The following is a 14,242-nucleotide window of genomic DNA, read 5'->3' as shown; positions in this document are numbered from 1 at the left end:
TAGCAATGCAAAAAAAATTCCAAAAAGAGCTCAAAGTGAAGTGCAGGAGGTGAGAAGCACACCCATTATTTCTTTTTTAGGCCTCCTAGATACACCCTTATAAAAGAATGTAAATGTGAAGGTTTTAGGGCTTTTTTGCCAGAGGGTGTGATTGAAGGTTGCAAGCCTGTGTAGTGCAAAGCTTGCTATTGGAGTTGCATATTCTACTTTACTACCCCCCTATGCAATAATACCAAGTGTTAGCATCTACATCTTGTGTTGCTTCTCCCCATTCCCCTTTTTTCCCTTGCTCCTTTTGTACTTGCCAGTGTTTGCAGAGGATTTTTGTGCAGCTTGAAGGGTGTCACTAGGAGGGAAAAGTTGGGGTGTTTTGTGGGTAAAAAGGGTGAGTTGAGAAGTGTGGCTGTGTATATTTTGAAGGGTGTTTCTTGCAAGGTGCGAGGTGTTAGTTCGATGTGTTACAGTGGGATTGTTAATGCAAATTAGCCAATTTGAAGGTGTTATTTGAGAGGTTAGGGGTGTTGTGGAATCCTTGGGCTATAGAGAGGTAGACAATTGATGAGCTGGGTGTGTTCCCTATTCCCCCTCTCCATCTTCTGGTGCCCCCACGGAGGAGCAGCTGATTGCTTGTCGGTGTTGATCAAAGACAATTATTTCCATCAAGGAGAGATGGCAGCACATAGTTAGGGACCATTTTTCACCAAAGAAGAAGATCCGAAAGAGTGGATGACCGATTTCGAGTTGTATATGCTATCATTGCATATGCCAAATGAAGATAGAAAAATACAAACAATTCCGTTGTGAATGCGGCGAAAAACAAAGACATGGTTCTACGCTTTGCAGGGAGAGCCAAGACTTATGTGGCCGGCGTTGCGGGCCCGTTTTCTACAAGATTTTTGAAAAGAGGTATCTCCTGTCGATTTGGATGCAAGATTGAAAAATTTGAAGCAGGACGTGAACGAGGAATTTAGCGTCTTCCTCGCCCGCTTCGAAGAGTGCTGGAGGGACTTTGTAGTGGCCATGTAGTTGGTCAATGGTGGTGAGTACTTTAAATTGGAAAAGTTTATGGCTTGTTTGCATCCCAAAGTTCGTGAGAAGGTGGATTTTGAGGGCTCGGAGAATTACAATGGGGTTGTTGCTATAGCACGGTCTAAGAGCCGGAAAATAAAGAAGAAGATTGAGCAAGGTGCGTTGGGGTATGAGGCGATGGTTCCCAATCCAACTTCAAGTCCAAGAGAAGAAGTTCAAATGAAGAATCAGCCCAATCGAGGGGTAGCAACCGTATGGGTACGTACAGTTCAAGATTTGTCTGAGCAAATGCAAGATTTGCATTTAAGTGTTATGGACAGAGGTCAAGCAAGGACAGGAAGAGGCAAAGCTAGGCAATTGCCTGGCAGGTGTTACAATTGCGGAGAAGAAGGTCACTATGCTCCTGATTGCCCTCACCCACCAAGGGAAAGGGGCGGCATGTATCCTCTGTTTGGTCGAGGCAGGGGTCATGCATAGTTTAATGGGCAAAGAGAGCAACAAGCGGTTGAAAACCAAGCACAGGCGGGTCCATTAGGTAATGATGAAATACAAAGGGTTAACATTATTGGTGTTGACAGGCAGGAGGTTGACATTATGGCCAACAAAAGAGCACGAGGTGAAAGAGAGACTAAGACGGAGCGTGAAACTAGAGCAAAGAAGGGGAAAGAAAAGGTAAATGAAGGTAGAGAGCAGCCAGAGCCGAGCAGAAGAAGGCAAATTCGAAGAATTACCCAAAAGGATTTCCAGTTGGGACGCGGTAATCCGTAGTATGATTTGGTAAGAGATGTTCACAATCAAAAGGCTGACATCACTTTTGGGTAGCTGCTTGCATTAAACCCTAAGTTAAGAAGGCAGTGGTCAACCAGTGTCAGTACAAGGCTTCCTCAAGTGGGAGGAGATGTGCATGCGCTACAGAATCTAGCCTTAAAGGTGGGGAGTCCGACCAATGTGCTTCCAGTGGTGGATGTTTTGCTTGAGAAGAAGAAACATGTTCAAGCCTACATCGATGGTGGTGCCCAAGTCTGTGTGATTACTGAATCTGCTATGAGGGATATTGGCATTAAAGCTGTTGTCAGGTCCAATGTGCAAATGAGGATGGCTAATCATGCCAAAGCTCGTTGTTTAGGAGTGGCACATGATGTGAAGGTAAAGGTTATGGGAGTTGAATGCTTAATCGATTTTTTTGTCATGAAAGCAGGAGAAAATGCTTACCCAATTATATTGGGGAGGCCATGGTTCTTGGCAATTGGAGCCAAGCAAAATTAGGAAAACGGGGTGTTTACCTTGCCGGATCGGGAAAATGGAGGACAGATTGTGTTGGATCTAAAGACCAAGGAGAGTCGTTTTCATCCATCAGCCGGTGGAGATAATTGAGATTTCAGTTCAAGTTATGAGTATGAAACTGAGTCTACTTATGATGAAGGGTTGACCAGTATCGAAGAGGAGGAGAGTGACGAGGATGTATTGAAGTTGGACACAGATTTATTCGGCATCACAGTAGTGAAGGAGTACGAGCGAAAGTGCGACACGAGAGAGAGTGCGAGAAGAAGAGCACGACGATATGGTGAACTCGCTCTACTGTAATGTGTAGAGCATAGTGAGTTCTTATTAGGTTTTTACAAAAGAATATATGTACATACCTGGCGGCCCGCCCACTTACCTGGGCGACCACACTGGGTTTTTTACCCCAACAACCTCCCACTTAAAGTCCAATGTGGTACTGTAAGTGTGAGAGAAGTGATGTACTACCCTACACCTAACTGCTACTATACAAGCTAATATACAAGAGATGTAGAGAAGTGATGTACTACCCTACACCTAACTGCTTGCGAAAATGCGCAAAGCTCTCTGAGGGAAGTCCTTTTGTAAGTAGATCAGCAGGATTTTCTGTGGTGTGAACTTTGACAAGCTGAAGTTGCTTATCCTCGAGCATTTCCCTGATGAAATGATACTTCACATCCACATGCTTTGTCTTTGAGTGATAAACTGGATTGCGAGCCAATTGTATAGCACTTTGACTATCACAATATAACATAGGCATCTCTTCTTTGATTCCCAAATCTGTTACTAGTCGATTAGGCCAAATTGATTCTTTGCATGCCTCTGATGCTGCAACATATTCAGCCTCTGTAGTAGACTGAGTAACACAATCTTGTAATCTAGAACGCCATGATACTGCTCCACCAGCCCATGTAAAGACATACCCTGACGTAGACCTTCGGTTGTCTAAGTCACCTGCATAATCCGATTCTGTAAAACCCTTTACACTTAGCTCCTGACTCCCATAGCATATACGCATACTCTTTGTAGCTTTCAGGTATCTCAATATTCCTTTCACTGCCTCCCAATGTTTCTTGCCTGGGTTTGACATGTATCGACTTACTACTCCCACTGCAAATGCAATGTCTGGGCGAGTAGCAATCATTGCATACATCAAACTACCCACTGCAGACGCATATGGAATCTTATCCATTTCAGCCTGTTCTTCCTCAGACACAGGACAATCTTGTTTGCTAAGTTTCACATATGGTGGCAATGGAACACTCAATGCCTTTCCCTTCTCCATATTGAAACGTTGCAAAACCTTGTCAATATACTCTGTTTGAGATAACCAAATCAACTTCTTTGATCTGTCTCTCTCAATGCGCATACCAAGTATATGACTTGCCTCACCCATGTCTTTCATGTCAAACGATTTTGCCATCTTTGACTTCAAAGCTGAAATTTCTTCCAAGTGCTTGCCAGCAATCAACATGTCATCCACATACAAAATAAGGATCAGCCAACTGCCATCCTTAGCCTTCTTTGTATATAGACAGTGATCGAACTCACTACGTTTGTAGCCTTGAGAAAGCATAAACTTGTGGAATTTATGGTACCATGCCCTCGGTGATTGTTTTAAGCCATAAAGACTCTTTAACAACTGGCATACCCAATCTTCCTTGCCTTTCTCAACAAACCCTTCTAGCTGCTGCATGTAAATTTCCACATCTAAATCACCATGCAAGAACGCTGTCTTGACATCCATTTGGTGCAACACCAAATCTAATATGGCAACCAATGCAAGAAAGCATCTCAATGTAGTCATCTTGACCACCGGAGAGAAGACTTCATCAAAGTCAATGCCTTGTTCTTGCTTAAAGCCCTTGGCAACAAGCCTTGCTTTGTACTTTGGCTGACTATCATGAGTGGTGATCTTATACCTGTAAACCCATTTACAAGGTAGAGCCTTTTTGCCCTGTGGTAATTTAACTAGCTTCCATGTCTTGTTTTTATGCAGAGCTGTCATCTCTGACTGCATGGCCAATTGCCAATTCCCGGAGTCCTTCATTTGCACTGCTTCCTTGTAACATGAAGGCTCATTGCAATCAGTCAACATGACATAGTTCATAGATGGAACAAACCTATCAGGAGGTCGCGTGACACGTCCAGATCTACGCACAATAGGTGGCTCAGGGGCAGCCACAACCTGTGGTTCCACTCTATCCTGTCCTTGCTCCTCTTGAGCCCTGACATTTTGTCTTGCACGTGCAGGTCCATCTTCTTGGAAGACAACTCTTCTAATCTCCTCAACCCTCTCTGGTTTAGAATGATATTTGGATTCATTAAAGTGAACATCATTGCTGCGGACAACCTTTCTGGATTCGGGATCCCAAAGTCTGTACCCCATCTCACCAGAATTACCATAGCCTAGAAAGATGCACTTTCTACTCTTTGGCTCAAGTTTGTTCCTAAATTCCTTTGGAACGTGAGTATATGCCTCACAACCAAAGACTCTGAGATGCTTGTATGAGGGCATTTTGCCTGACCATACCATCTCTGGCACTGAATCCTTCCGAAAAACCTTGCTAGGAGATCTATTTACAAGATGAACAGCTGCTGATACAGCTTCAGCCCAAAACCCATTTGGCAGCTGTGCATTAGACAACATACTTTTGACCTTCTCTTGTATGGTCTTATTCATCCTCTCAGCAACACCATTTTGAGGAGGATTGTAAGGAGCAGTAAGTTCACGTTTTATACCTTTTGACTCACAAAAGTCCTGAAAGGCCTTTGAAACATACTCTCCACCGTTGTCAGTGCGTAAGCATTTAAGCTTCTTGCCACTCTGATTCTCCACAAGTGTCACAAACGTTTTGAAAACACTAAACGCTTCATCCTTGTGCTTGAGAAAGTAAACCCATACTTTCCTCGAGTAATCATCTATAAATGTCATAAAGTAAGAAGCTCCCCCTAGAGATAGGTTAAGCATAGGTCCACACAAATCACTATGAACAAGTGCCAACTGTGTATCTCTTCTACTGCTTCTATGCTTATGTGGCTGCTGTGTTTGCTTACCATACAGACAATGTTCACAGAATTCAAAATCATTAAATGAAAAGCCAGGCAAATAACCAGAACGAGACAAGATTTCCATTCCCTTCTTGGACATATGTCCTAACCGGCTATGCCACAAAGAAACGTTCGGCTGCTCGGTTACATTGATTACATTTTTCGAGACATTTGATACATAAATCATGTAAAGTCCTCCAGACTTTACTCCATGTGCTACTGTCATAGAACCCTTGGATATCTTCCACATGTTTTGTCCAAAAGTGGTGACGTAGCCAGCATCATCAAGTAAACCTGTGTTGATCAAGCTCTTTGTAATTGCGGGAACATGTCTCACATTCTTCAGCGTGAAAGAAGAGCCATTCTGAAACTTCAATTGAACATATCCAACACCTAAGATCTCACATGTCTGCCCATTGCCTAGCCGAACATGATCTTTAGTGGTCACATAAGAGGTAAACCACGCCTTGTTTGGAGACACATGAAGTGATGCCCCTGAGTCTATAATCCAGTCACTCAGTGCATTTGCATCAGATGTTGTAAGAAGAGCTGAGTCCATTGTATTCTTCAAGAAGTAGATGTCTCCTAACACTAGACTACCATCCTCTGCAACAGTGTTTGTCACATTTATTTCTTGAATCTTCAATGAGGACTTGTTCTTCTCACCATGGCCTTCAGCTTTCTCTTTGCCTTTTTCTGCTTTCCATTCTCTGCAGTCTCTTTTCATGTGACCCTTCTTGCCACAATGGTAGCATTCTATGTCACTCTTGCCTTTAGCACTGCGGGACTTGCTACGAGACTGATTCCTCTTTCCACCTTTGTACTTTTCTTTGGTCCTTCCCCTGACAACTAAGGCTGTTCCTTTGCCTTTGTCCATTGTCTTTCTATTGGTTTCTTCAGTAAGCAGACTTCCTTCTACACCTGCTATGTTCAAACCATATGGAGGTGCAAAATTACTCAAAGCTGTGCGAAAAGTGTCCCAACTTTCCGGCAATGTGATCAACAGGAACATAGCTCTAACAGGTTCATCAAACTTGACACCTTGAGCTGACAACTGACTATAGATTGTGTTGAATTCATTCAGATGGTTGGACATAGGTGTCCCTTCTTTCATCTTCAAGTCAACAAGCTTCTTAAGCCAGTATACCTGTGAAGCTGCACTCTGCTTCTCATAAAGATCACTCAGCTTTAACCATGCTTGATAAGCCGACATCTCGTCTGCTACATTGAAGTAAACGCTTTCTGCCAAAGTAAGCATAATGGTAGAAAGTGCCAATTCATCCATTTCGCTCCATTCATCTTCGTCCATATCTTCTGGTTTTATCCCCTTGAGCTTTATAGGTTTTATCTGCTTCTTTTGTACCAACACGTGCCAAATCTGTTTCTTCCACAATGGGAAATTGGTTCCATCCAGCTTCTTGATATTGTAAAGAGCAGTGTCCTGTGATCCAGCCATAGCTACGCTTCACAGTAGTTTACTTTTCTGGGAAAAATTCGGCACAGTTTTCCTTGTAAACTGACCTCTAAACCAATATCAACCTGTCAAATGAACCAAGAAAGCTTCAGATTCTGCAAAAATTTTGGCAGAGTCTCCTTTGTAAAATGGCTCTGGTGTACTAAAAACAGACCAAAAAACAGCTCAAAAAACACTGTCTCTCTGACACTGTAAGCTGCGGGTAAACCTGTCCTGCACCTGTACTGTCTCTCACTGTCCTGTCACTGTCCTGTAAGCATAGACTGCGACAATGCCTCAACGGCAGTAAAGCAAAGATGCAATCCCAACTATCTAACTCACAATCAATACATCCTAGCTGCCTATCTAAGGGTGCTCGAGGGATCGCTCCAAGACCTGTATCACCGAAAGGATCTCAACATTCGAGAATCCCCCAGCTCAATAAAACCTCACTCGACCCTCAACAAAGGCTGCAGTAAATCTGTCAGTACATAGACTTCCCACAAAGTCATACATCCACAAATTTCCCACTATATGCTGTAACCGCTGCGGCGGTTGTTTGCTGCGTGACTCACAGCCAGCAAACCCTCAACAGACATACATCATCTCTGACAATACATCCCATGTGGAAGTACCTGCAATGTCAGGATGAAATCTGAAATATCAAGCAGCAAACACGAGCTACCTGATGAACTAGTGGATGTCGCCTATAGTCTGTGTGTACATGCGCCCGTGTCGTATGTGACACGCCTCCAAGAACTGTGAGCCGTCCTTCGATGTGTAGACAGCCACAAATCAACACTCTGGGAATGTCGATATCCTCAGCACCTGCAGTCGTAGGCCGAAAACCCCAAATTTGCAGTGTCGGATTTGCACCCGTCGAGACCACGTAGTCGAAAATGGCCTGCACAGACCTTTGTTGAAGCCGAACGGTGGTCGAGATGACCTCAGAATGAAATTCTGACAACACCAACTCCTTCAGGTCTTCCCACGAGATTTGGGGCCGTGTCTTCGCCTGTCGAATTTCACTCCAATCTGAGCTGGTGACTCTAGCCTCCTGCAGTGCTACCCCGAGCCTCGATCTGAGCTCTGATACCAATTGAAGGAGAACGAGCGGAAGTGCGACGCGAGAGAGAGTGCGAGAAGAAGAGCACGACGATATGGTGAACTCGCTCTACTGTAATGTGTAGAGCATAGTGAGTTCTTATTAGGTTTTTACAAAAGAATATGTGTACATACCTGGCGGCCCGCCCACTTACCTGGGCGACCACATTGGGCTTTATACCCCAACAAGTAGACTCTACCCTTGCAAGGAGAGGTATGCAAGTTCCTGTTTGTAGTCAGCAGTCTAAAGAGGTGGAAGATATGCTAGATACAGATTAAACAAAGCAGGAGAAGGAAGGCTATATGAACCTATGTGCATCCTAACTTGACCTATTTGCAACAGAGTATAAGGATCTGAGGGGAGCCAAAGGAGTGGAGCATCAGATTCTAATTAAAGAAGGATACAGGCCAAAAGCACAGAAGCTTAGGAGGTTGGGAGATATTCAAAAGGAGGCTCTATGGCAGGAGATCAACAAGTTGCTTGAGGTAGGTATTATATATCCAGTAAAGGAGTCTGAGTGTGTCTCTCTTGTTGTCATTACCCCGAAGAAAAATGGAAAATGGCGAGTATGTGTAGAATATAAGCCTTTGAATGTTGCAACCAAGCGGAATCATCACCCCTTGCCATTTCAAGATGAGATTTTAAACCAGGTTGCCAGACATGAAGGCTGTTCCATTATGGATGGGTTTTTCAGGATATTTTTAGATTGGTATTTCTTTGGAGGACCATTTAAAGACTACCTTCATTTCTCCATGGGGTTGCTTTGCCTACCACAGTATGCCTTTTGGACTGGTGAATGCGTATGCGACATTTCAAGATTGGACGAACAAGGTGTTCGGGCCATACTTGGGTAAGTTCATCAGAGTGTTTATGGATGATATTGGTTGCTATAGTTCCAGGGCAGAACATTTGTCCAAGTTAAGGCTATGTTTTCAAAGGCTAGATGAAGAAGGAGGTCAATTGAATCCAAAGAAGTGCAAGCTAGCACAACCAAGGGTTCAGATTGCTAGGTCATGTGGTATCACATAACGAAATGGAAGCAGACCCAGAGAAGGTGAAAGCATTGGTTCTTATGGAGCCTCCAACCAGTGCAATGGGATTGGCATCATTCATGCATAAGTTGAAGTATTTATCCCGCTTCTTTTGGATGTTGTCTCAATATGTATACCCTCTTCAAAAAAGGGCTCAACAGGTGCATGGATTTCAATGGGATGAGGAAGCTCAAGAGGCATTTGACAAAGTGAAAGGTATTCTATGTCAGTTACCTACAATATGCCCTCCTAACCATGAGGATGATTTTTATATTGCTATGACGGTGGGAACGGTGGCTATCGGAGCAATATTGCTACAAAAGGGGGGTTCCTAATCACCAAGCAAGAAAAACCAAGGAAAGATAAATTCGAGCAAATCGATACAAGAGATCAATAATGGTGAAAGAAAAAAAATTATGCCATGCACATTACTTTCACTACCACATATCTGATACTTAATTGGCACCACTTAATTGACACAAAATGAGATTTTATAACCATTATGAAAATTGAATACTCAAGACACAAGCAAGAAATCTCTTCATACTCGAAACATATATATTTCAATTCCATGTGGCATACCTAGCCTCCTCTCAAAAATAGCCCACCAAAAATTGGGCACCTAGATTTTGCAAATAAAGTCAACATACAACCTTGTAGGACTACAATGCTATCCAAGAACCTCCTAAAGCATGAAACAACTCCACTTTTGTAAGCAAGCAAAAAAAAGTGCCTAAAGCAAGTGAGAACAAGTGTACTCTCTCTCTCTCTCTCTCTCTCTCTCTCTCTCTCTCTCTCTCTCTCTCTCTCTCTCTCAGCTTCGTAGTGCAGCACCCTTGAGAAACCTCCCTTTCCTCTTTCCATCTTGACACTAAAATGGTGGAGGAAATGAGAGAAATATGTTGTGGATGCACCCGCTTCAATTAGATTGATGACATATTTAGTGGCAATGATGAAGTGACGTGCCCAATGCATGCATACCCAACTGCCTCATGACCATCTCAAGGAGAATCTTGAGGTACAATTTTTCTACTGATTTTTACCAGACATGACTAACAGTTAATCCATGTTAAGGTATGCTAAGAACACAAGAGAAGGGCCCATTCTATGAGGCTCATGTGAAACAAATAGATGTTTAGTTGTTGCTAAATGCTTAGTTGTGAAAAAAGCTGAGTTCTAACGTCTTCTTTACTCAAACAGATTTACAGACAACGACATTCTTTAAAGGAAGCTTGCAAGTGAAAATCGGGGCTTGTCTGGATAGAGAAGACCATGAAAAGGGAAAAATCAACCAAGGAAGCATAGAAGGTTGTCAGCTCTTTTCAAAATGGTTGCATCACATTGAGAGTGTTCCTTTGGAGTTAATACTTGTGAAGAAAACTGGATTTCTATGCCTGAGAGAGAAATTGATAGAGTCATAGCTATAGTGAAAAATTTGAGTAAAACGGAGAACCAATTCATAGAATTTAGCAGGCCGGTGCTTGTACAAGCAAGTTAAATTGATTGAGAGGTTAACATGTCTAGCTGTCATGGGATCTGATGAATGGATTTTTGAACATAGGTACTGACATGCATGAGTTCTTAGAACATATTTTAAGGGAGGAGTCCAAGATAAAAGCAGATCGAGTGGCAAGGTATTTCGACAAGAGGTAGTTGTGGAAAGCTCTAGTTTAGTACTTACCAAAAGTTCTCATCTTGCTTAAGTTCCCTAGCAACTTGTGAAACATTGGATTCTAAGCTACCTCTTAATTCTTTGAGACCTTATAATTGCAAATTTAACGATTAAATAAATCTTGAAGAGGTGCCTTGCAGGACCTCCAAAAGGCTACTTGATGTGATCATTTTGCTTCTAGAACCACAACCACATTTTGTGAGGATAATTTCTTGCCTAATGAGTCTATCGTGATCATTTAAAGAAAGCGATACGACCCAGAGCCAATTGCAAGTTCTTTCGCAAAGAAAAGGCCCAAGACTCAAGTGCATTTGCCTGCAAGATGCAAAGGTAAAGTCATGAAGCAACAACTTCTTAAAAGCTTCTATATTGTGCGTGCTCTCACTAATGAAAACATCCAATGGCATAGGATATCCAGGCATGCCTCACTCACATAATGGCAATTTAAAGCTTCCAAAGCCTACGAGGATTTTTTGCACCAACACGTAAACAAGAGCAAAAACCAACACCGGAGCATAGTTGTTTCTTTTATACACTGACATCTGTGGATGCAATCCAATGCCCTACTCCCTTCAATCATGGAAAAAAAAGCTCTCCCATTGCTCGCCATCACATTGCATGTGTCGTTGTACTGTTATCTGCTGTAAATACCTCAACATCATGCCGCCTCGCCATCGTTTGCCCAAGAGGCACACTATTGAATTATATGCATGTGGCACCGCTTTCCTTTCCTGTGGCACTGCATGCTACAACAGATCCCTGGTTTGCTTGATGTTTTTTAAAGGAAAAATTACCAAAATACCCCGAGTCTAATTAGTGGAAAGTTCCAAAATATCCCTCAAATTTCAGAATTTCCCAAAATACCCTTGTGTCTATTTTGTTGGATTGTTCAAGATTTTCTACTCTTTATTCCTTTTTAACAATTGAGATCCGTTTTAATTGAGTGCTTAGCATGTAATTTGTCACAAATTACCTCATGCAGTTATGTCTAAAAACAACGAAGTAATTCACCTCCAAGGCCTACATAACCAACTCAAATTTTAGTTTTAGCATCTTGTATTCATAGAAAATCATCTTCTTATTAAAAGCTACAAATGTTTTTATCTTTGGAAAAATTTAATCTCACAACCAGGGGTATTTTGGAAAATTTGGAAAATTTGAAGGACGTTTATGGAATTTATGACAAAATATTGGGGATGTTTTAGGAATTCTTAAAATTTGAGAGGTAATTTGGAAAATTCCACAAATTAGATGGGTATTTTGGTAATATTCTCTTTTTTTCAAAGGATTGGCCCTATCTGCATGAACCTATCGATCTTAAAAAATGAGATGACCTACCCTCATGACCCTAATTCCTCTCCCTGGTCTGTTGCTGCAACCAGTCCGCGCAGGCGCGGACTGGTTGCAGCAACAGACTAGGGAGGGGAAGGGTCATGAGGGTAGGGTGATTTTTTAGCCTGGGGTATGAGGGTGAGGCGTTTCATAGCAACTATCCAGCTCTTGGCTTTGTTCAATCTGTGCATGAGCAAGCTTACGCAGTGCGAGACGCGCATGGGGGAGCCGGTGCCTGCTTTCAGACATAGTTTTACAAGCTCCTTGCTTAGAGGTTTCTCTGTGTGGCTTGTTGCGCATATCACACACATCTACAATGCTACAATGGGGTGATGCGAGTGCAGGCGCATGCGAGCGATGGTGGTACTGCGCATCCAAAGGGAGCTTACACCCGCCGGCCTGGCTTCTTCTCTGTGCGCGTCTTGCAACTAGATGCATGGACCTGGAGACACCACTGCTTTTTATCTGTAGTGGTCTTGATTCGCATGTGGTAAGCCTTCTTGGCTATTGTACTCATGGAAAAAGATTAAGGCTTGTGGTGTATGAATGCATGCAAAATTGGAGCTTGCAGGTACCCTGAGCGTTTGGATTGGAAGAAGAGGTTGAAGATAATAAGGGAAACAGTGAGAGCTTTGGAATTTCTGCATGTGGGATGCAACCCTCCCATTATACACGGAGATGTCAAGCCCAACAACATCCTCCTGGACTGAAATTTCTCTGCCCGCATTGCTGACTTTGGGCTTGCCACGTGAGAGTCGAGCCCTGCTGCATTGTAAATTGTGAACCTGTTGGAACCGTTCCGCGCCGGTGCGGACTGGTTTCGACAGGTATCACAATGCCAGCAGAATTGTCAGCTCTAAGCTTGCGCATTCCTTTGCAAGCTGCTTCGTCGCCACCGTGCCCGTCAGTCCACCTCCGAACAGAGGGTTTTGCTCGCTTGCGTTAACTGAAGGAGGCTTGGGCTAGATGACTTTGAGGATAAAGAGCAAGTGTATGGCTTGTATTCACAACGCTTGTATAATGAACAGCATGCAGGGAGAGGCCGAGGCAGAGGCAGGATAAAGCTGCGCAAGCAGTACTCTTCTTTCAAATAAAAGATGTCGTAGGTCAGAGAAGGAGCAAGAGATAGAGAGGAAAGAGGCTCAAAGCAAGGCAGCAAGCAGAGGGAGTGGAAGGTTGCGTGAGAGACGGAGGAGTAGGAGATGGAGGAGTAGGCTATGTGGGGCAGTGTGGGGCTCAAACCCTTCCAATTTCATTTAATTAAACCGCAACACGCATCAAGAACTGAAACATGTGGGGTAGTGTGGGGCTTAAACCCTTCCAATTTCATTCGATTAAAGAGGCTTTACTCTTCCTTCAAATCTCCAATTTGTGCACATCCGAGATGATGACAAACCATGAAACAGAATCCCTCTTCCTCATTTTCCTGAATATGATCATTACACTATCTAGATCACCAGATCGTCCATACAAGGTGATAAGAACATTCCCAACAACAATGTCTTGCTCAAACCCTTCTTCAATCATCTTCATATGGACACTCTGGCCTTCTTTCAGAGCTCCAAAACAAGCACAAGCATTGAGTGCACATATGTACATTACCTTGTCGTGTACCACAAGTTGTTTACTCATCTGAACAAAATTTCTAGTGCTTCTTCTGGCCTATTGTTCTCGATGAGTGTGGTAATTAATGCACCTTAAGACACCACGTTTTTCTTAGGCATAGTGGCAAATATATATCTTGCATTTGTCAAGCTACCACAGCTTCCATACATTGTGATAAGGGTAGTTGCCACTATGGTGCTTGCCTCAAATCCTCTCACAACAAGTGAGTGATGAATCTCACATCCTTCTTCTTGGGTGGTGCATGCTTCAAGAATGCTTATGAATGTGATCATATTCCAGGAAAATCCTGCACTTTTCATTCTATGGAAAAGCATCATAGCCTCTGCACAGAAGCCTTGTTGTGTAGCAAAATATATGTGTGAATAAGAATGTTGTGTGAGTGCACATTCGGTGTTTGGATGACATTGAATGTGGCTTAAGAATCTGCAACGCTGCCACAAGCACCATACATTTGGCGTACATCAGCTTCTCTTGAGAGTCGAGCCCCTTCCCCTCCCTCTGGCACGTGGCCCTTGCTGCCCTTAGCATTGACAGTGGCACGCAGCTTGTCCGTCCAATGGGGAAAAATGTAAATGCCAAAAAAACTACTACAATCCAAAACACCTAGAAGGAAATGGAGTTGAGAACTACTACTCGGATAGAAGCAAGACCCATGTCAATGT

The 14,242-nt window shown here is 43.1% G+C and overlaps 1 pseudogene; it reads right to left on the bottom strand.

The window, feature by feature from the left end:
* Window positions 1-12,480: 12,480 nt before the first annotated feature.
* LOC147454359 (uncharacterized) lies at window positions 12,481-13,553 on the bottom strand (annotated as a pseudogene).
* Window positions 13,554-14,242: the final 689 nt, after the last annotated feature.

Source organism: Adiantum capillus-veneris, chromosome 7, assembly GCF_014529385.1.
Source record: "Adiantum capillus-veneris isolate H3 chromosome 7, ASM1452938v2, whole genome shotgun sequence".
Classification (NCBI taxonomy): Eukaryota; Viridiplantae; Streptophyta; class Polypodiopsida; order Polypodiales; family Pteridaceae; genus Adiantum; species Adiantum capillus-veneris.
The sequence above is the reverse complement of the archived record's forward strand: the minus strand, read 5'-3'. Positions and strand labels throughout refer to the sequence as shown.